General features: G+C 42.1%; 1 long non-coding RNA gene across 1 annotated transcript; it reads right to left on the reverse strand.

Annotated features, from left to right (window-relative positions):
- Positions 1-295: 295 nt before the first annotated feature.
- Positions 296-873, reverse strand: LOC144791370 (uncharacterized). Its single transcript, XR_013602370.1, has 2 exons — positions 736-873; positions 296-441 (listed from the first exon to the last, which is right to left on the reverse strand). It is a non-coding gene; the product is annotated as an uncharacterized LOC144791370 (long non-coding RNA).
- Positions 874-21,808: the final 20,935 nt, after the last annotated feature.

Below are 21,808 nucleotides of genomic sequence, written 5' to 3' on the forward strand. Positions count from 1 at the left end.
GGATCGCGCGCGATGAAACCCATGCTAACTGCATGCCTTACTCTTCCCTACTGAGCAATTAAAACCCCTCCCCTCCCGCCAACAGCGCGCCAGGTGCACGTGCGTCGGAGCAGTGCGGGCAGCAGACTTCAATGGACAGGACCTCGCTGAATGGGAATGCTGCAACTGCGTGAAGGACAATAAGGGAACCACATTTCGGCCCCCATTTGGCTGCACAGCCTATTATAAATGAATTTAATGAATTAAATTAGTTTTCCACCGTATACATTTTTTCTTCTTCATTTTAACCATAATCTTTTTCCTTGTTCTTTAGTCATTTCAATCCATTCAACTCATTATTATGTTATTCAAAAACACAGGAGCAGCGTTGGTTCCACATGCCACGTTTTTAATGTCAATCACCCAATGCATTTCGGGAATTCATCCCTTCTTCGGGGGTTTCTAAAGTACAAAAAAATTGAACTGAATCAGTTCCTTCAACATAATTACATCAGAGACTTGCATCATATTAACATTCTCAATAAAGCGATGAAAACTTTCCAAAAAAGTATTGCTCACACAATTAATTATTTCTTTCCTCATTGCGCGCGTGTCCTATGCTGAAGTTCTAAACTCCCAAACCCTTGCTGATAAAATTGCCTGCTATTACGCACTTTGTTCCAAAGCTTGCTGCTAATGTTAGCCCATATGACCCTTCGTTAATCTAAGCCAAACTGAGCTGAAAGACGCACTTACCATGGCATGCGATTGTTAAAATTACTCGTTCAGCCAAAGCTCATGATTAATTGCCAGACTATACTTATGATGGTACGAATGCATTCTGCTTCCCTTCTTCAAACGGGGATGCCTGGATTAAAACCACGTAAATGCGCAGTCCACTTTAAATACCTGCAGCTGCAATGTCACACACTATTAACTCCTTGTGTCACGTGGTTATTAACTTCTGTTGCTTTTCTCTAACGAACTGGAATACAGATTCAATAAATGAATCTGCCCCACAAAGCCTCAGATGGCTGGGAAATCTATGTATAAAACAAAACTATTTCCATGGGTTTGTTTTTCATCTAAAGAGAGCAAACACACTCTACCGTCCTGCTGGGCACGTGACTTTACACCCACCGTCCTAAAAGCGAGTTAACTGTAAAAACGTGATTTATCTCAATGCTCTCAGTGCACCTATAAGGGTTGGTACCATGAACAAAGCAGCAAACCAAAAATTTTAATATCATTCCATTTAATTATACTCATTTGTCATACTCTGAAGGATGGCAAGCTTAGTCTGCCTTTCTCGGATTCCATCTAGTGACCTGTTGGACATCACATGTTGCGGAGTGGAGCACTCAACCCACTGAGCAATTCTATCGGAGCACTTCTATTGGCTGTGTGACTGTGAGGCACTGACTGGCAATCCGCGCAAAACAACCCCTGTTTCCATCTGAAAACCAAGCAGGCGCAGCAACGTCTGTTTATGAAAAGATGAGGGCTCGGTCTTTCATCCCACCGTTCCACTCCCTTCCTGATTAATACCTGCTGTTACACTCGGTGTAGCTGCTCGGAGCTTGAGGAGTGAGTGTGAGTGGGCAGGGCCGCAGGGAGAGAACGAGAGGCACGACGAGTGCAGTAGTCAGTCACGACACACAGAAAAGGTCAGGAGGGAATTGGCATTATTTTCCCAAAAAGAAAATCTAAAAACGACTAAGAAGAGTAAGAGAAGCATTATAAAATTATTACCCAGGCCTGAGTGCAATATAATTGCGCCGTCCGGGTCCGCCGTAGGCTAGGCTGTAGGCGCACAATGTCACGGCCATGACGACGAGTCAGGACTGGACTGAGTCACGCACGCTCTCACTGACTAATTCAGCCAATCCTGGCGCAGCCTTAACAGCGCCACTGCGCCAGGATTGGCCCTCGAGCAGGGTAAAATCTGCCCGTAATGAGACCGGGGCACCAGGTCCCTGCCTGTGTCTCAGGGCTAGGTGGGTGGGGGGGGGAGGTCTAATAGGTACTACGCATGCGCAGGCCAGTCTACATTCGGAGTACTCCTGGCTGTCACATGCGTAGTCACCCCGCTCTCATCTAGTGCTCTGGCTGCCTGCCTGACTGTGTGCTCTGACTCTGACTGTCACTCACTCTGTCGCAGCCCCGCCCCCCACGGCCCACTTCCGAAGCAATGCCCGATTCTGTCGGGCTTTTCCGGGCCAGCGCCGAGTCAGTGCGCTTAGATTTATTTAAAGCAATCTCTTTTAAAACTTTTCTTATTTATCCATGTTTTGGCAGTGACGGGTCGTCCATGGCTAGTGGGGCAACGCCCCAACGCCCCCCATGGACGCACCGCCACTGCAGCCAATAGGATACCTTTTACTGGCTTTCTTCAGGACCTCAAAGCACACATCTTTGACACTGCAATTTGTAAAGTTTCATACATACTGTTTAGACTTAACTATACCAGTATTCAGATGCTCTGTACAAGCATGATGTTTTGCGACATCTGAAAAACAAGTGAGGATACTACAAATAAAACTTCATCACGTAACTTTAAAACCTTTGCGACCCACATTTACCTAAAAAATGCAGTGGTAGAGAAAAGTGAAAGATGCTTACCAGTGCATGTCGAGGACAACACCTCACCTCTCTAGGCACCAGCTTAAGTTAAAGAGGCCCCGCCCTGTGGGATAATCATAATCCAACAACACTAGTTGCAGTGAAAAACAAATTATACATACACGGTTGTAGCTATATGTTGTGCCATCAAACCATTTATTGCTGCTGTAATCGTACTGTTCAAACCCCATAACATGGGTCATGGCAAATCCCCGGCACAGCATATGAACCAGGTATTTCTTTAAATCTTAGTTATTCCTAATCACTTCTAAAACTTTTTCTTACTTCCCCAGAACTAAGGAAGAAAAAGTTTCTTCGTTTGTTTAATCTTTCTTCGTTTGAGTGGAAAAGTGTCACATTTGTGGTAAAACTATGTCTGTCAACTTAGTATAGCAAATCACGTAGCTACTCAAACTTTTACAGAGTGTGCCCATCTTTATTTTTAAAGTTTCTCAATTGAACAAATATTTAAGTATTCGACAACAAAAACAATCTCTAGCTGGGACCTCGATTTTTCGTATGTATATTCCATCTGAGACGTGGACCATTAATGCCGTCTCATTGAGTCCTAGTTGTCTGGTCTACTGGGGCGCCTGTTCTAAAAAATTGTTAATTCTAACAGAAAGATGTCAAACGAGGGAGAGACCATCCGCGAAAAAAACCGGCAAGCATAACATTGCTAGATTTAGTTTTACATTTCTCGCACATAAGGTCCTTACCTGTCCGTCGGTACCTCCGGCTTGAGACTTTGCTGAGATGGAGGTAGCAGACTCGCAGGCAGGCCATCCTTTTATTTAGGAAAAGTCAGGTGTTGGAAATCAGTACGCCAAGGGCACATGTTATTTACGTCCCAAAAACCTAAAAACTGCGTCATTGACGCAGGGAGATGTAGTTTTGTGTTCAGGAGCCGTAGCATTTTCTACAAGTGGATATCTGTGACTGACCATACAAACTGGACTACCTCAGACTTGTACTGATTCTGAAAGTGGTCTTCATTTCTTTGAAAGTGACACCCAAGGTATTGAATCATTTAAGCCTGTGATATCACTCGACAGTTTAAAAACCCATTGTTGCTCCTGTAAAAACGGGCAGTTAGAAATATCACTAATGTGTGGGGGAACATAAGGTTTCTCCAATACTGTCCACACAAAGTCTTCTGTCTTATGATCTTTTTCAACAAAATGTCTTGTCAGTTTAGTTATGGTCTTCTTGCACCTGAATGTGCTTTTGTGCTCCATCATACGGAGTTTGACTTTTCTTGTAGTCATGGCTACATATTGGGAATTTCATGGGCATATAATTAGATATATAAGGTTCTCACTATTGCAATTAGTGAAGCTTTTCTGTATCCAAGGTTTTGAACTACCTATATCTATGGATTTGAAATGCCTCGTCTGTCGGCATTCGGCACAAGACCCACAGGGATAGTGGCCTTGGACCTTTAGGAGGTCCCACAATGTTGCATCTTTTTGTTGCTTAGGGCCTCGCAGTCGGGTGTGGACAAATGTGTCTCTCAGGTTAGTGCTTCTTTTCAGAGAATACAGTGATAGAGATATTTTATCCGAGCAACTGTTTAAGATGCACCAGGGTTTTCTGACGCTCTTCTGGATATTGTTGGTAAGTGCGCTGAAGGTATGCACGAAAGTTAGGCGGCATAGGGGAGGTTTTGCTATTGGCAGTTCAATCAAGGTCTCCCGATTGTTGTTGGTGGCTCGGTTTTGTGCTCATTTGAACAGTTTTCTGGGATATTTCTTTTCTTCCAGTTGTTTTGTGAGGTTTCTTGAGTGTTCCTCATATTTGTCCATCGGTGAACAATTTCTCCCAACCCGTAAAAACTGCCCAAACAGCAAGTTTTCACAGAGAGATTTGGGTCTGCCCGGGCCAGATCCTAAAAAAGGCTGGTCAGGAAAATGTTGTGAATGCAGACCAAGAGGTAAACGAAGGAACGATCTATTCCAAGTACATTGGAACCAACCGACAACATAATATATGGGGACCAGGAGCCAAACGAAGAAGAGCGGTCAAGCAGGAACCAGTGCGGAATGAGTCTGATAGTGAATCTGAGGCAAAGACAGTTAACAGAAGATGGAACTTGAGTTCTCAACCAAGGCCTAGGCTTTGTGGAGACTAATCCTGGAGATACCTTCCAGCTTAACTACAAATTGGCCCAATTTTTTCAAAAGATTCGCTTACACTATTTTTTCCGTGATAAAGAACCTTTACCAGGTCAAACACAAGATAAAAATACAGGCCTCAAAAGTGTTCTACCTTTAATCCCCCCATCACAAGCGTGCCTCCAAAGGTTCTGACATTTGAGAAGGCTGTCCAGGAGGAAGTAGCTATCCTCTGCAAAAATAAGAAAGCTCAGTGTTGTAACCTCCCCAAAAAAGAACAATTGGCCATACGCACCCTAGCAGAAGACCGACCGATAACAATCAAGCCCGCGGACAAAGGCGTCTCAGTCGTAATTCAAGACAACGCAACATACAAGGAGGAGTGCTTGCGCCAGTTGTCAGACAGAAAGTTCTACTGACCGCTAAAAGAAGACCCTACAGAGCGGATTAAAAAAACAATTGGAGCTCTTGTGGATGAAGGTCTCTCAGCTGTATGGATCACAGCACAAGAAGCCTTTTTTTTACAGACAAGTCATCCAGTCATGCCCTACTATTATTGCCTTCCTAAGGTGCATAAAATTCAATGACCCCCTCCTGGTAGGCCTATAATATCAGGCATTGGATCGCTACTGGAGCCTCTGTCCACCTTTGTGGACTATTTTTTGCGACCCATAGTAAAGACCATGTCTACTCATGTACAGGATACGAAAGCCGTATTACGTCTTTTACCCGACGTCGATTTTTGACCTAGAATTAGACTATCTAGTGTTATTCGACGTTGAATCGCTGTATATGTCGATACCACAGGACGAGACTGTGGATACTATCTTCCAGATATTGACAAATACCACGCTGGACTCTATAACACCAGTCATGTTCATGATGTCACTAGCCCAACTAACCATGAAGGACAATTTTTTCAAGTATGAAGAAACTATTTATCTTCAAATATCCGGTACAAGTATGGGCAGCATTTTTGCGCCAAGTTTGGCGAATTTATACGTCCATACATTTGAACAGCAACATGTTCTGAATACATCTAATACATTTTTTGAGTCGATCCGCTTAAGGAAGTGGTATATCAATGACGTGTTAGTCGTATGGCATGGTAATCTGGAATCGATTGCAAGATTTAAAGAGTGGCTCAATACTAGAAACTATTTCTTGAAATTTACAGTAGAGGCCGATGAAGAAAGGATTGCTTTCCATGATTTGTCTATTTTCTATGCACCAGGGGGCCTACAAGGGGAACTATATCGAAAGCCAATGGCACGCAATTCTTTGCTGCGATTTGACAGCCAACATCCCAAATCTCTCCATGAAAACGTGCGTATGGGCAGTTTTTACGGGTCCGGAGAAATTGTTCTACAATGGACAAATATGAGGAACAATCAAGAAACCTCGCAAAACAACTGGAAGAATATCGCAGAAAACTGATCAAATGAGCACAAAAATGAGCCACCAATAACAATCAGGAGGCCTTGATTGCACTGCCAATAGCAAAACCTCCCCTAGGCCGCCTAACTTTCGTGCATACCTTCAGCGCTCTTACCAAAAATATCCAGAAGAGCATCAGAAAACACTGGCGCATCTCAAACAGTTGCTCAGAAAAAATACCTCTACCACTGTTTTCTCTGAAAAGAAGCACTAACCTGCAAGACAAATTGGTCCACAACGGACCGCAAGGCCCTAAGCAACAAAAAGATGCAACATTGTGGGACCTTCCAAAGGTCCAAGGCCACTATCCCTGTGGATCTTGTGCCGTATACCCACAGACAAGGCAATCCAAATCCATAGATATAGGTAGTTTGAGACCTTGGATACAGAAAAGTTTAACTAATTGCAATAGTGAGAACCCTATATATCTAATTACGTGCTCATGTAATTCCCAATATGTAGGCATGACTACAAGAAAAGTCAAACTCTGTATGATGGAGCACAAAAGCACATTCAGGTGCAAGAAGACAATGACTAAACTGACAAGACATTTTGTTGAAAAAGATCATAAGACAGAAGACTTTGTTTGGACAGTATTGGAGAAACCTTAAGTTCCCCCACACATTAGTGATATTTCTAACTACCTGTTTTTACGGGAGCAACAATGGGTTTTTAAACTGTCAAGTGATATCACAGGCTTAAATGGTGCAATACCTTGGGTGTCGCTTTCTAAGAAATGAAGACCACTTTCAGGATGAGCACAAGTCGGAGGTAATCCAGTTTGTATGGTCAGTCACAGATATCCACGTGTAGAAAATGCTATGGCTCGACACCCATATATATATATCCATATGACATGCTGTTTAATGGGTATTTGACAATTATTTGCATATAATCATAGGGTTTGAGACCTACATACATTTCTATACAATTTGAACATCGACCAAAGCATAGGTACTAGATAGAGATCTGCCTTGTTCCAACATGTTTTTTGATAAACATACAAGGGTAATTTTGAAATCTCAGAGATCGATCATCATTCTAATGATTCCCTACATATTTTAGTTCTGGGAATTGTGGGACACCTGATTCGGTGTAGTTTACACACACCATGTACGCACAAGCATCTAAAGAGGATCTGACGTTCATTGCAGAATATTTACTAACATCACTAATAATAATGTGAGCTACAACTTCCAGCTGTATGGTGTAAATCTGTAGTTTCCGCAGGTAGAGCCGATATGGAGCCAAAACTTCGCTGGGCTATTTAAATACTTAATGTAGCTGTCACATCTTATTTTACATTCAATAATAGGTCGCATTACCATTCCTTTCAGAATAAATGACACAAATATACTATAAAAATTAGAATTAAATCCCAAATACAAATCCTATTCCCCAACATCGAGGGCGCTATGTGTGAACTACAACTACCAGCGGTATGACGTGCAAGCAGAAACCGAGGCAAACATCAGAGGGATGCATGAATATCTTATAAAAATTTCACATCATAAGGTGTCGCACTGCCAATCAAATTTCTAATAACAAATTTATCTTTCACCCAGAAAATAAAATATCCTGAACACAAAACTACATCTCCCTGCGTCAATGACGCAGTTTTGTAGTTTTTAGTGACGTAACTAACATGTGCCCTTGGCATTCTGATTTCCAACACCTGACTTTTCCTAAATAAAAAGATGGCCCGCCTACGAGTCTGGTACCTTCATCCCAACAAAGCCTCAAGAAGGAGGTACCGACGTACAGGTAAGGACCTTTTGTGCGAGAAAGTACAACTAAATCCAGCGATGTCATGTTTGCTGGGTTTTTCGCGGATGGTCTCTCCCACGTTTGGTATCTTTCTGTTAGAATGAACCATTTTTTAGAACAGGCGCCCCAGTAAACCAGAAAACTAGGACCCTATGAGACAGCATTAATGGTCCACGTCTCAGATTGAATACATATACGAAAAATCGAGGTCCCAGCTAGAGATTGTTTTTGTTGTTGAATACTTAAATATTTGTTCAATGCAGACACTTTACAAATAAAGATGGGCACACTCTGTAAAAGTTTGAGTAGCTACTTGATTTGCTATACTAAGTTTACAGATATAGTTTTACCACGAATGTGACGCTTTTCCACTCGAACGAAGAAAGATTAAACAAACGAAAAAACTTTCCCTTCCTTAGTTCTGGAGAAGTAAAAACAAGTTTTGGAAGTGATTAGGAATAAATAAGATTTAAAGAAATACCTGTGCTGTGCGGGGGATTTGCCATGACCCATGTTATGCGGTTTGAACAGTATGATTACAGCAGCAATAAATGGTTTGATGGCACAATATGTAGCTACAACCGTGTATGTATAATTTGTTTTTCACTGCAACTAGTGTTGTTGGATTATGATTATCCCACATGGTGGGCCTCTTTAATTTGAGCTGGTGCTGAGAGAGGTTGAGGTCTAGTCCTCAACCTGCACTGGTAAGCATCTTTCACTTTTCTCTACCACTGCATTTATTAAGTAAATGTGGGCCGGAAAGGTTTTAAAGTTACGAGATGCAGTTTTATTTGTTGTATCCTCACTTGTTTTTCAGATGTCACAAAACATCATGCTTGTACAGAGGATCTGAATACTGGTATAGTTAAGTCTAAACAGTATGTATGAAACTTTGCAAATAGCAGTGTCAAAGATGTGTTCTTTGAGGTCCGGAAGAAAGCCAGGGAGAGTTATCATATTGGCTAAAACATGTCGACCATATAAGCAGTGATTAGTTCATAACTGCTTCTTTCCATTTTGCACTGTTTTTAAGCAGGAAAACAATTCAGAGATTGAAAACACGAGGAATACTATTATACTCTGTCTCTGTTGTCTATCCTATTTTAAATCACCCTATGGGGCAAATTTACAATTACTGGCGCGTCCCTGCATATCGGCAGGGATGCGCCAGTAATTGTGCGCCGCAGCTCCGCCACCCTTGATGCGCCGCATTTAGCGGCGCACCATGGGGCAAAAACGGCACAGATGCGTCACACAGCTGTGCCGTAAAAGCGGCGCATTGCTGGAGTTGTGGCGCAAGGGCGACGCAGCTCCAGCAATGATCAGGGGGGCCTTATGTGCACAATAATGCATCAATCCTTACGCCTGCTTTAAGCAGGCGCAGGATTTTGACGCAGCATGGGCCCACAAGTGACCGAGTGAAATCTTGTAGATTTCACTCAGCCACTTTTGGGAGGCGTTCCTGCGCCAGAACGCCTCCCCCTGCGATGGTAAACCTCTTCTGGCGCAGGGCTTTACAACGTGACGCATCTAGGAGATGCGTCACGTTGTAAATACCCCGCACCATGGCGCATCTTTTGCGCCACCACTGCATCACAAAAGTGACGCAACAGCGGCGTAAAAGCGGCGCAAGGGGCTTGTAAATCTGCCCCCAAATGTTTTGCTTTTTCTTGCACTGCACTTAGGAAAACTCCATATAGGAAGAGAAAGAGTTCCCTCTATATCTCTTTCCTCCTGTGAGAACCCCACCAGAGGATACAACTAATTTTTTCTGTTCTCCTCCTGGATCGAGGAAGGACGTGAAAGAATTGTTTGGAACCCCAGATGATGACATTGGGCACTTTAAAGTGAAATTATGGGATACCATTAATCCTAAAGTGGTTCTCATTAACCCTCTTCATTCTGTAGATGAATCATCTTTTCTGTATCTCGTTTCTCCCTTTCCTATCCTTTGCTAGCAATAAGGATATCAGCACTATAGGTTGTTAGTGTCTTCAGAATTGTATCTAGAAGCACTGTTCTTTTCCTTTTTCTGCAGACCACAGATTATATTTGTTTTATGAGTAATGGAATTAGGGGGATTTAATCTGTGTAGGTCTTTAAAATGTGTCCCTCCGAACCTTCATTTTGTGAAGAAGAGGAGAAAGACTGGACTTTGCTGTGAAACCTGCTTGAGAATACTCTCCAAGGGCTTGTTTTTTGCTTGCCTCCTGTCCGGAAGTCTCAGGGACACAAAGACTTCACCAACAGCTTCCTTGAACTCCATTGCTGGGAGTGCTGACCTGCTACTGGAAGCTGTGAAAGCCTGAAAATTGATGCTTCACTCTGCTAACAGCTGTTTATTTCAATGCAGCACCACCGTCTGGGAGAAGTTTCCGATGCACCACCTCGTGCAGCCAAAGTAATAGACTAAGTCTGCCTGCAACACAAAATAATGCCACACACCGAGTCCCGTGCACAGATCTCCAAAGTACTATATTACCGCATCAACCATGACTGAAGAACTCGATGCAGCGCCTGTGTGACCGTCGCCGCATCAACCTTCAGCATGTCGGATTTCTACCCATTGCACCTGTGTGCCAAGTCTACATCAAACGCTGGGGCTGCATTAAGAAACCAACACATCATCTCCCCACACAGTAATAAATCAACGCATCACCTCCTTTCCAGTAAGGAACCAATGGATCACCTCTCCAGGATGGCAGTAAGGAAAGGACGCATCACCTCTCCTGGAGCAAGGAACAGATGCATCACCTTCCCTGTGCGTAAGGAACTGACGCATCACCTTCCCTGTGATTGTTTTTGCTTGTGATTTTGAAACATCCAAGGTAACTTGTGCTAAGAGTGACACATCTATAGTATCCTACGGAAGGTACCCTTTTTACCTTCAAAAATCATATTTTGATATCTGTATGTTGGATTTTTGTCATTTTTAACCCGTTTGGGTTAGATAAAGATAGTTTATGTTTCTAAACTAGTGTGGTGGCCATTTGTGGTGTTTTCCCTGGGTTACTGTGGGTTTATATATAAATGCTTCACACATTGCCTCCTTAGTTTAGCCTGACTGCTCTGTGCCAAGATTCCAGAGGGTGAGCACATGCAAACCTTAGTGTGTACTTTCCTCCTCCTGACTAGAAAGAAGGGTCCTTACTTGGACAAGGTGCATACCTCTGCCAACTAGAGACCCCCCAATTCTAACAACATGTATGTAGCAAATGCTTCAAATCAATTTTTGTTCCAATAGGATCAGCATTTAGCGAGAGGCTCTTTGTTTAAATTTGCTAAGTATACATGAGTAATCAATAGACAATTATATATAAAGTATAATGTTTGGGTAGTGTTAGCAACATGGGATATTTGAAAGCTTTTGTTAATATTTTGTTAAAAAACTGTATGAACTAACAAACATTAAAACCAATTTCCCATTGCAATTCCATTTTCAATTTAGTTTTAACCCCTCTTCTGCTCATGACGGAACAATTCCGTCATGGGTACAAGGGCACTAAATCCCACTGCTACAGACAGCAGAGGGATTTCCTTTTTTTTTGTTAGCCTCTTGAGGTGGGGAAGAGCTTCCCCAACCCCCAGAGGCCGTTTTTTTTATTTCCAATGCAATGACTATTGTGCGCCTGGCACGCTGACGTCATTGCATTGAAAATGAAACTGAAACTTAGCTTCAGTTTCATTGTTGCGGAGCTTGTGGGGCTATCTCTGCCCGCCCAGCACCAAAACACTTGGTAGAGGTATCATAGGAAACGAGAGAATCTCCCCTTTCCAATGGTACCTTTCCCTAGTGGATCCCTCCTTGGCGATCGCAGGGATCCACCCTCTATCGACCAGTGAGGGAGGAGCGGCCCTTGGGCAAGGTTCTTTGCACCCTCCATTACATTTTGGCACAGCCAGTCTTTCTGCCCCCCGTGGGGTGCAGAAAGGACCCTATATGCTAGGGATTCTTTTTTTTAGGCCAGGGGTGACAGCTGCCCAGAATGGACAGGCCAATGCCCCCACCCTACCACCCCCAAAACATGCTAGTCTTTCTGCCCCCCCGGGAGGCAGATGGGGCAATAACCCCTTATTTGCCCCCCAGGGGGCAGAAAGGCCATTAGGCACCAGGGATTTTTTTCTACAATGTTTGAGGTTGGAGCTGCCCAGAATGGGCTTTCCAATGCCCCGACCCCCCCCCAAAATAAATGCCACAGTCTTGGAACGTTTACAGTTACTTCCATAGGGTAGGACTTGTGTTTAATTCTTTTGGTCTAGCACCAGACCTTAAACCAGATCCTAAAGAGCTCTTAAAGGTTGGATTAAAAGTAGGACCCCACAAAGATTCTCGAGGCTTATAACGTACCAAACCTTGCCTTAACTCAGCATTTTCTAGTTTTAACTTATCTAAATCTGATTGCATTTGCTGTATAAGCACTGATACAGATTCATTAATAACTAAATCTTCTTCTAGAGCTTGTGCTAAACAACTGGGTCTATGCCCTCTGTAGCTTCCCCTGTGTTCATCTTTTCAGCAGAACTATAAGTTGTTTAGGCTTGTGCTTCTGTTAGATTTCTTGCTCACCTGTGAACACCCCGATAGTTCTGTTGAAGAGACGTGAAGATTATTCGAACCCACCCTTAAATCTCTGATCCTCAAACACTGAATTTAACAGTGCTCAAAGAAAAGAAACCCAAGGGAAGGGGGAAGTGGATAAAATAACAAAAGAGAGATAAACACTGCTCAAGTCTGCTTCTAGTGACGTCTTCAGGTTCTTTGGCACTATGAACAGCTTGTGGCTTTTATCTATTCAAGAAATAAACAACATAGAACATTACTTCACAGTCCTTATGAATACGTTAAATCAGTGTCATTCTTTACTGCCTTAAGATTCTTTATACCTCTTCTACACATGGGATTTTCCTGTTACCAGAGAAAGGCCTTGAATTTGTACAAGAAATTATAGGAAGATGATCTTCTTTGAGAAGCTAGAAAATAAATACACAGATTATCATCTAGCAGAACAGAAACTCAAGTATAACAAAAAGATATTTGGGAACATGTGACTCAACTCACTGTCAACACTTTCGAATAAAGAATCGAACTTAAACCCAACACTCTGTTAAATTTCAGCAAGAATAATGTTCTTGTACATTCTGTGAAACTGTTGCCAAGAAATGGTAATGTACAAACGAAATGTATCCAGAGTTCAGAATTCAAACATTCCAAATAGCAATCTTATTTAAGAAAGTCTTTTGCCATCAGGAGACACGTTTATACTGTCTATTTGGTTTTGATGCTCGATGATTCCTTTAATCCTTAATTAAACAAAAAATGCACTTACTTTGTTCTTAATGTTTTTTTACGATCTACCCTTGTGCTTTCCTTTTTTGTTGTAGGTGGTGCCGCCAAGAATGAGGGACTCGAAGCTGCCGAGGGACCGGAAATGCCGGGGAGAAAGATCTGAAGCGGACCGGAAATCAGGAAGGCCTCCGAAGACTGAAGAATGCTGCCGGGATTCCACAACCGATGCTGGACGCTGAACTCTGGAGAACAGGTAAGGATGAAGAAGGGCCGGGCAAGGAATGGTACGGAGAAGGAGAAGGTAAGTTTAGGAGAGGTGCGACGTGCGGGATGCTCAGGTGCCAGAAATCCGAAATGAGCACAAGCAACTGAGAGTGCTCCGTGTTTCCTTTTAAAGTGAAGCTGCGGGCGGGGCTCACATGCCCTGCACGTTTTACTACAAGCAGTTTAAACACGTGCAGTGCTTCGTGAATAATGTTCCATCAGCTCCAAGACACGTGCACGAGTTTGTTTCCTATAACCAGGGAATGGCACCACATTACAACAAACAACCCTTGGCAAATGCAGACACTTTTTATGGAATACAACAGTTTGACAAAGTAATTGCTGACCCAACACTAAGTTGCATCAATGAGCAAATAATGGGCAAGCTCTTTGTATAAAGCAACTCCTTACACTTTCTGGCCCCCCCAGGAGGATTTCTGAAAACTGCAGGGGATTCTGGGTAGGGAAACGTTGGAGGATCTACACAAGCCATACCTCAATGGACTCCCCAGGGTGTTTAGTTTTCAGAAATGTGTGGGTTTGGTAGGTTTCCCTAGTTGGCTGCTGAGCCCAGGCCAAAAACCCAGGTACCCCCCTTGCAAAACAAGGTCGTTTTGTGAGAGGTAATTTTGATGTCTCCACAATAAGTTTGGGGCCTTTGCCTGTCGCGGGTACTTGACCCACCCACACAAGTGACATACCATGTTTATGGGGAGACTTTGGAGAAAGCGGGGTGTGTGGAATTTTGTGGATCCACGCAGATTCCAGACTTTCCATCACAGAAATGTGAGTAAAATGTTTTATTTGGACAAAGTTTGAGGGTTGCAAGGGATTACTGGTAACAGAACCTGTTGAGAGTTACACAAGTCACCCCATCTTGGATTCCCCAGGGTGTCTAGTTTTTAAAAATGCATTGGTTTGCTAGGTTTCCCTAGGTGCCGGCAGAGCTAGGGTTCAAAATCCACAGCTAGGCACTTTGGAAAAAAGGGTCAGTTTTCACTGTGAAAATGTGGTGGGTCCACGTTGTGTTTTGGGCCATTTCCGGTCGTAGGCACTAGGTCTACCCACACAAGTGAGGTGCAATTTTTATCAGAAGACCTTGGGGAATGAGGGGTGGGAGGAATTTAGTGGATCCACACAGATTTCAGAACTTTTCATCGCAGAAATGTGAGGAAAATGTGTTGTTTTTTTACAAAGTTTGAGGTTTGCAAGGGATTCTTGGTACCAGAACCTGGTGAGAGCTACACAATTCACCCCATCCTGGATTTCCCTGTTTGTCTAGTTTTCAAAAATGTATAGGTTGTCTAGATTTCCCTAGGTGCTGGCAGAGCTAGGGTTCAACATCCACAGCTAGGCACTATGAAAAAAGGGTCAGTTTTCACTGCAAAAATGTGGTGTATCCATGTTGTGTTTTGGGCCGTTTCCTGTAACGGGCACTAGGCCTACCCACACAGTGAGGTACCATTTTTCTTGGAAGACTTTGGGGAATGCGGGGCTGTATTTCCCTGTGTGTCTAGTTTTAAAAAATGTATTGGTTTGCTAGGTTTAGGCAAAGGCACTTTGAAAAAAAGGGTAATTTTTCACAGTGAAAATGTGGTGTGTCCACATTGCATTTTGGTCTGTTTCCTATTGCAGGCACTAGGCCTGCCCACACAAGTGAGATGCCGTTTTTCTCGGAAGACTTTGAGGAACAAATAATTGTAGAGCAACTGTATTACCTACTGACTTTCGATGCATTGCTGCCTTCCAAATGTAAGACAACGTGTAAAAAGAAATCACTTTTAAAAATGTCCTATAATTCACATGCAGCGATGTGCAAATAACTACTGTTTCTAAACTCTATATTTTGTTCCCATTTCGGAAATACATAGGTGTCTTTCATACCGATTTTTTACTGTTTTTATTTTCCCAAATGAATTGCGATATACCCGGTACACAATGAAAAACCACTGCAAGAAGCTTCTCAGTTATTTGCTCTGGGTTTCTCAGGTTCTTGATGAACCTACAAGTCTTATATATCCCCACAACCAAAGAGGTCCAGCGGATGTAACGGTATATCGCTTTTAAACATCTGTCATACTTACAGGTGAAAACGTTGACACAAATGGCTGTTATTTTTCAAATCATTTTCAATTTTTTCTATTTTCAGCTGTTAATTTCTATAAAAAAATTACCTTGAAGGACCTACACAATGACCCCTTGCTGAATATAGAGTTGTGTCTACTTTTCTGAAATGTATAGCTTTCCAGGATCCATCATTGTTTCCATACCCATTTCTACCATTAACTAGAAGGAGGTTGAAAGCACAAAAGATAGCAAAAATGAGCTATGTTCCAGTATAATGCCAAAACCGTGTAAAAAAAGTGGTTTTCTGACAAGTCTGTCAGTTCCTGAAAGATGGAAAGATGGTGATTTCAGCACCGCAAACCCTTTGTTGCTACCATTTGCAGGGGAAAAACAGGCGCTTTCTTCTGCAGCACTTTTTCCCATTTTCGAAAAACTATAACAAAATATAGCTGTATTTTGGCTAATATCTTGTCCCCTACAAGGGAATCAAGAAACGCTGGGTACCTTTAAAATCCCCATGATGCTGTAAGAAAAGGATGCACATTTTGTGTGGATAACGTATGTGGTCCAAATGTTACAGAGGCCTAAACACTAACTACCCCAAATAGCCCAAAAAAGGCTGAGCACGGGGGGAGGGGAGAGGCCTAGCTGCGAAGTGGTTAATGATATTAGATACATTGGGTGCATAGATACTGATTATTTGTGGAGGAAGTCATATAATAAGTATTAGATATAGTCTCAACAAGTGAGTTTGTTTTATTTTCAAATGATTTTGTTAATTTCAACGCTCATTGAGTGTGAACAAAGTAAAAAAAAATGTTGTCATTTGCTATTAACTGAAAAACACCACATAATTCCTTATCTTTCCAAGACTTCCAAAAGAGTGGTCTGTGGACATGAACTTTCTGTAGCTCTGAAGACATATGTGTCTGCTTAAATAACTGAGACTTGTAGCTTTTGCACATGTAGTAACACAAGAGGGGGACCTCTATTTGCAGCACAATATTGGTGCCTGCAGCATAAAGCTGGCCTCTGTTTGCAGTACTACACTGCCATCCTTTCGACTGTGTACGCTACAATATAAATGCACTTTCCACAGTGCCTCATCTGGAACATAGGCCTCTGTCTGGCATAATCAAATAAAATAATTTTACATTATACAGACAAAGCCACTTGGAGATAGTCTGAAAACTCCTTCATTCATTAGTATAGGGGTCTCCAGCAACAGATGGTAAATGTAGTCAATTGCTCGCAGTTAATGGCCTGCAGTAATTACTATTCCCACTCCAGTGAGTGCAATAGGGAAAGTGTTGGATAGCGTAGGGGTTATAATTACTATTCAAACACCAGTGAGTGCAACAGTAGGGAAAGTGTTGGATAGCGTAGGGGTTAAAATTACTATTCCCACTCCAGTGAGTGCAACAGTAGGGGAAAGTGTTGAATAGCGTAGAGGTAAAAAGTACTATTCCAACTCCAGTGAGTGTAACAGTTTGGAAAATGTAGGATAGCATACCGGTTAAATAAACATACTTATTAATTAAATAATTTTGTATAAAAAACATAACATATTAATAATTAATTTACTAAAATATTAATAATAAATACCAATAAAATGAAATAAATATTTACTTAATAACGTAAAATTACTTCCCACACTATTCCCGCATAAACTCACAACCCACTACACATAAAAAATAACACATTTCATTAAATTATCAATTAATCAATTAATAAAAATTCATTACCAATTAATAAATAGTTAACTATAAATTAATTAACAATACCAATACATACAAAATAATAATACATTAATTATAATTAATATAATTATAAATGTATCAATTAATAAAAATTAATTACCAATTAATTATAATTAAATTACTTCCCACCCTAGTCCCCTATAAACCCACAACCCGCTCTGATACGCAAAATTTACTTTAAAGATTTTAATAATTTCTAAACATGAAATTCATATATTTAAAAATAATTAAAAAAACATTACACAAATGTTAAACACATACATATAAAATACATACTAAAATACATAACACTAATATAAATATCGATATTATTAACAACAATACTTTTGCTAACGATATTAATTACTTCGATATTACTTATTTCGATATAAAAAAAATGATATTACGTACTTTAAGGTCAGTATTCTGGTCAACAATATTCTTGACTTCGATAGTCTGTCCCTACAATATTTAAAACTAGATATTAATGTACGTCGATAAAAAAATCGATATTATGACTGCATACCATAATTTATATGGACGATCACTGCCTTTAATTGCTTAAACAATAAGAACAGTCAGAAATCTATTGGGATAATGTGTGAATGAGCTATTACAAATAAAATCTGTTGTTTTAATGATCCACTTTAGTGATTAACTCCACTACTCTGCATGGCAAAATATTTTCTAAAATTTTAGTGTCAACATTGAATTCATAAAGACTTCTGAGACAGCCTCACTCTGGTGGTATTTCCCTGCTTTAGGCAAAGATACATACATTTTTTCTTCAATGATTTAAAGGGTAGACTTTTCATCAGAGCCTTGCAATACATATCTAAGAGTTTAGGCGCTAGCAAATCAACTTGATTCTATGAGAAGCTCATTCTCAATTGTCCCTCCTTTCTGATCTAGCTCGAGTGGTGAATTTCATTATGTGGTATTCTCTGCTAAAAGGGAAAGAACGTCTTCCTCTGATAGATTTCATACCTGCTTGAGGGAGCATGTAACTGCAGACTCTATGGACTCGTAACAGAGACCTCAAAATTTTTATTATTGCTTCATTGGTGATGTATAATGCTCCCAGTTTTTCGTTCTTACTAATTTGTACAGATAAATACATACAGAAAACAATGGGGCATATTACGGAGGAGTGCGTTGGAAAACGCACAACGCACATTCCCGTATCGCCGGCTATCGCCGGATTTCATCGACTTATTAGCGCGCAATTATCAATGCGCATCAGGCAGACGAATAGAAATCCGGCGATAGTCGGTGATATGGCACATTAGCGCATGAAAACAAACGTTGTTTTCACGCACTAATGTGGGCCTTGATAATATGAGGGGGTGGATTAAGCTTTATGATCCACACCCCCATGTTATCAATGCCTAACGCCTGGTCAGAGCAGGCGTTGGGAGACCTGCGATAAATGAGTTTATCGCAGGTCTTTTCCTCCCATCGCCTTCCTTGGTAATAGGGTGTTCCCACCTCCAACCACATTTTTCATGTGGTTGGACGTGGGAACGTCCACTTTGCATGTCATTAGCGATGTTTATCGCCGACATGCAATGTGGGCTTGGGGCAGGCTTTAAAATGCCCTTGTTAATAGGGCTCTGGCAGTATCGCCGCTTTCTCGGCACAATTCGCCGAGAAAGTGGCGATACTAGCCCTTGGTAATATGCCCCAATGTGTTTTCTGACTGCATTTATTTTTAGGAGCAGAAAAATACAGAAAACTGGCCTTCTTTTACGTGGCTCGCCATGTTATCTTTCACAAATACCATGGCAATAGCTGAGCAAAGAGACAGAATGGGGAGTTAAAAAACACAGGCTACAGTTTCATTAAATACTGTCATAAGTCAACATATCAACATCTATTTATAGAATAATGCTAATATTTAGCTGTGGGTGTATTTGTATTATTATGTTCGTAATTCAAAAATGTTATTCACATTTAATTAAATGCACAAAAGTACATAAATAAAACAATTTATGTAATGCAGGCTGTGATCCACATGGTACAATTAAAGTGCAAATCAGAATAAAATGTAAATTAAAATTATGCTGCAAATGGATAAAACTTTGAAGAATCCCTTGTAGTAAGTCGATAAAATTAGATGCAAGAAAGTGAAGGTGCAATAATGGTAAAACAAAATTAAAAACGGAAATCATTGCCGCCAATATCAGTTAATAAATGCATTCGAACAAGGTATAACTGTACAAATCTATTCAACATTAGGAACTTAAAGACAATGGCCAATAAACATTTGATAAAATCATAAGTGCTAGATATAACTGTGCAAATCTAGCCGACATTAAAGACTTAATACCATGGACAGTTAAAATCAGAGTCTGCCCAAGGTGTAAATTCATTAAGATAAAAAGAGCAGTCCATTGGAAGCCTTATGGGTTTTCAATGCGGCGAGTAGAAAAGAGGCCATTATGAAACAAACATACACGGTTTCTAAATTTTGTAACATAGCAAGGGCCAATGTTGCGGAGTGGAAACTAAGGGGCATATTACCAACCAATAGAGATAATTTTTGTCTCTAACTTATTTAGAGACAAAAATTATCGCCGCAAATCGGCGATTTTTATCGCAGATAAACCTTGCTATTAGCAAGGTTTATCGCAAATGCGATAAAAAACGGCCGCAATGCATGAATATCGCTGAAAAGTCAGCGATATTCATGCATTATCGAGCAAATGCTCTTAGTCATGTTATCCACCTCCCATTGGATAACATGGCTAAGAACTGCTCCTGGGCAAGTGTTAGCTTTTGGATATATTCGCGCTTAGCGCGAATATCTCCAAAAGTTGGTAATAGGAGATAGCGATGTTAGCGACTGTTTTCAGTCGCTAACATCTTGGCACGCCCACTTTGCATGTCATTAGTGATAAATATCACTGACATGCAAAGCGGGGCCCAAGATGGTCACTATCTCCTATTAGCGTCGCTAACTGGTGTTAGCGACAGCTTGGTAATAGGGAGATAATTTTATCTCCGCTTTCTTGGCTTTTAAAGCCAAAAAAGCGGAGATAAAGCCCCTTGATAATATGCCCCTAAATTATTTCAGCAGGGGAATGATATATTGTTTCCTCTCTTTAACATAAAAGGTGCAAAAGAATATGGGCAAAGCCGATTGAATTGACTTGTTATTACATGTGCAGGGAGGGAGTTAAGAAATTGAAAATGCATTCATTGGATACCCCATCATGATCGGGATGTAATTTAGTCAGAATCTGATCAAGATGTACCAGTGCTGGGTATCATCTACAAAGGAAAGATGTGATGAGGCACCTTGCTGTGACTGTGATAATCCATGATAGAATGAAACTGAAGTTTTCCCCCTACATCTATCCCACCTATTAGAAGCAGTTTTCGTAATGTCCTATTACTTACCGGTAATCTTCATTACTCCTGGTCCCGTTGACCTCGTCCCATTCCTTAAATTATGGAGATAACCATCTCCATGACAGAAAAAAAGAAAAGGAGCATGCTGGGATACCCTACCTGCTTCCTCCCACTGGGAGTACATAAGCAGCCCAAGCCCAGCATGCAGCCTGAAAACACCAAGCCAAAAACAGGAAGGCCGGCCGCAAGGGAGGGAGGGAGGGAGGGAGGGAAGTAAGGAATGGGACGAGGTCAACGGGGCCAGGAGTAATGAAGATTACCGGTAAGTAATAGGACATTACCCCCAGGTCCCTCCTGACCTCGTCCCATTCCTTAAAATATGGAGAATACCAAAGCAGAGAACCCGGCCTTCCGGAACCCCACCAACAACAAGGGCACCAGACCAAAAAACTGTACCCCACAGGCCCGAACCAAGACCCCAAAGGCCAGAAGGGGACCGCCACGCAGAAGGGAGGCACAGAAGCAGAGCCAAGCCCCCAAGGGAGCAAGCAGAGGAGCCAAAACCAAGGCCCCCCCACCACGACCAAAGGAAGCCCAGGAGAAGCGCACGCGCCCCAACAGAGAACGGAGCCAGGAAAGGGCAAACAACCAGCGAGAAGCCCCCAAGGGCGAAGCCCCCGAACCCAGGCCGCCAAACAAACAGGGACCAACAGGCCAAACCAGCCCAAAGGAGTAGGGCAGAAAGGAACAGCCCGCACAGGGCGGACGAACCGAAGGAACAGGAAGGAACAAAGCAGAGGGACAACCCCAACACAGCAGGGGAAGCCCCCAGCAGAACCGAAAAGAGGGCAGCAACAGGGAACCACAGAGGAACCAGGCCACAGGGCAGGACCAATCAAAGGCCAACCCCCGCAGAGACTCCACAGAGCAGCAGCACCCCAAAAGACAACCAACCGGGAGAAGAACCCTGCGCCCCAAAAACGAGGGCGTAGCCAAGAAAGACAACAAAGGCCCACACGGAACCAGGGAAACCAAAACCCCAGAACCGGACAGGAGGATCGACCCCCAGGAGGAAAAAGGGAGACACCACGGAACCACCGAAGGCGAAACCCCAAAGGCAGAAGGCCAACAACAAGGCCCACAGCCCAACCCCAAGAAACCAGCCGCAGAACAGG

This window comes from Lissotriton helveticus, chromosome 11 (assembly GCF_964261635.1).
Source record: "Lissotriton helveticus chromosome 11, aLisHel1.1, whole genome shotgun sequence".
Taxonomy (NCBI): Eukaryota; Metazoa; Chordata; class Amphibia; order Caudata; family Salamandridae; genus Lissotriton; species Lissotriton helveticus.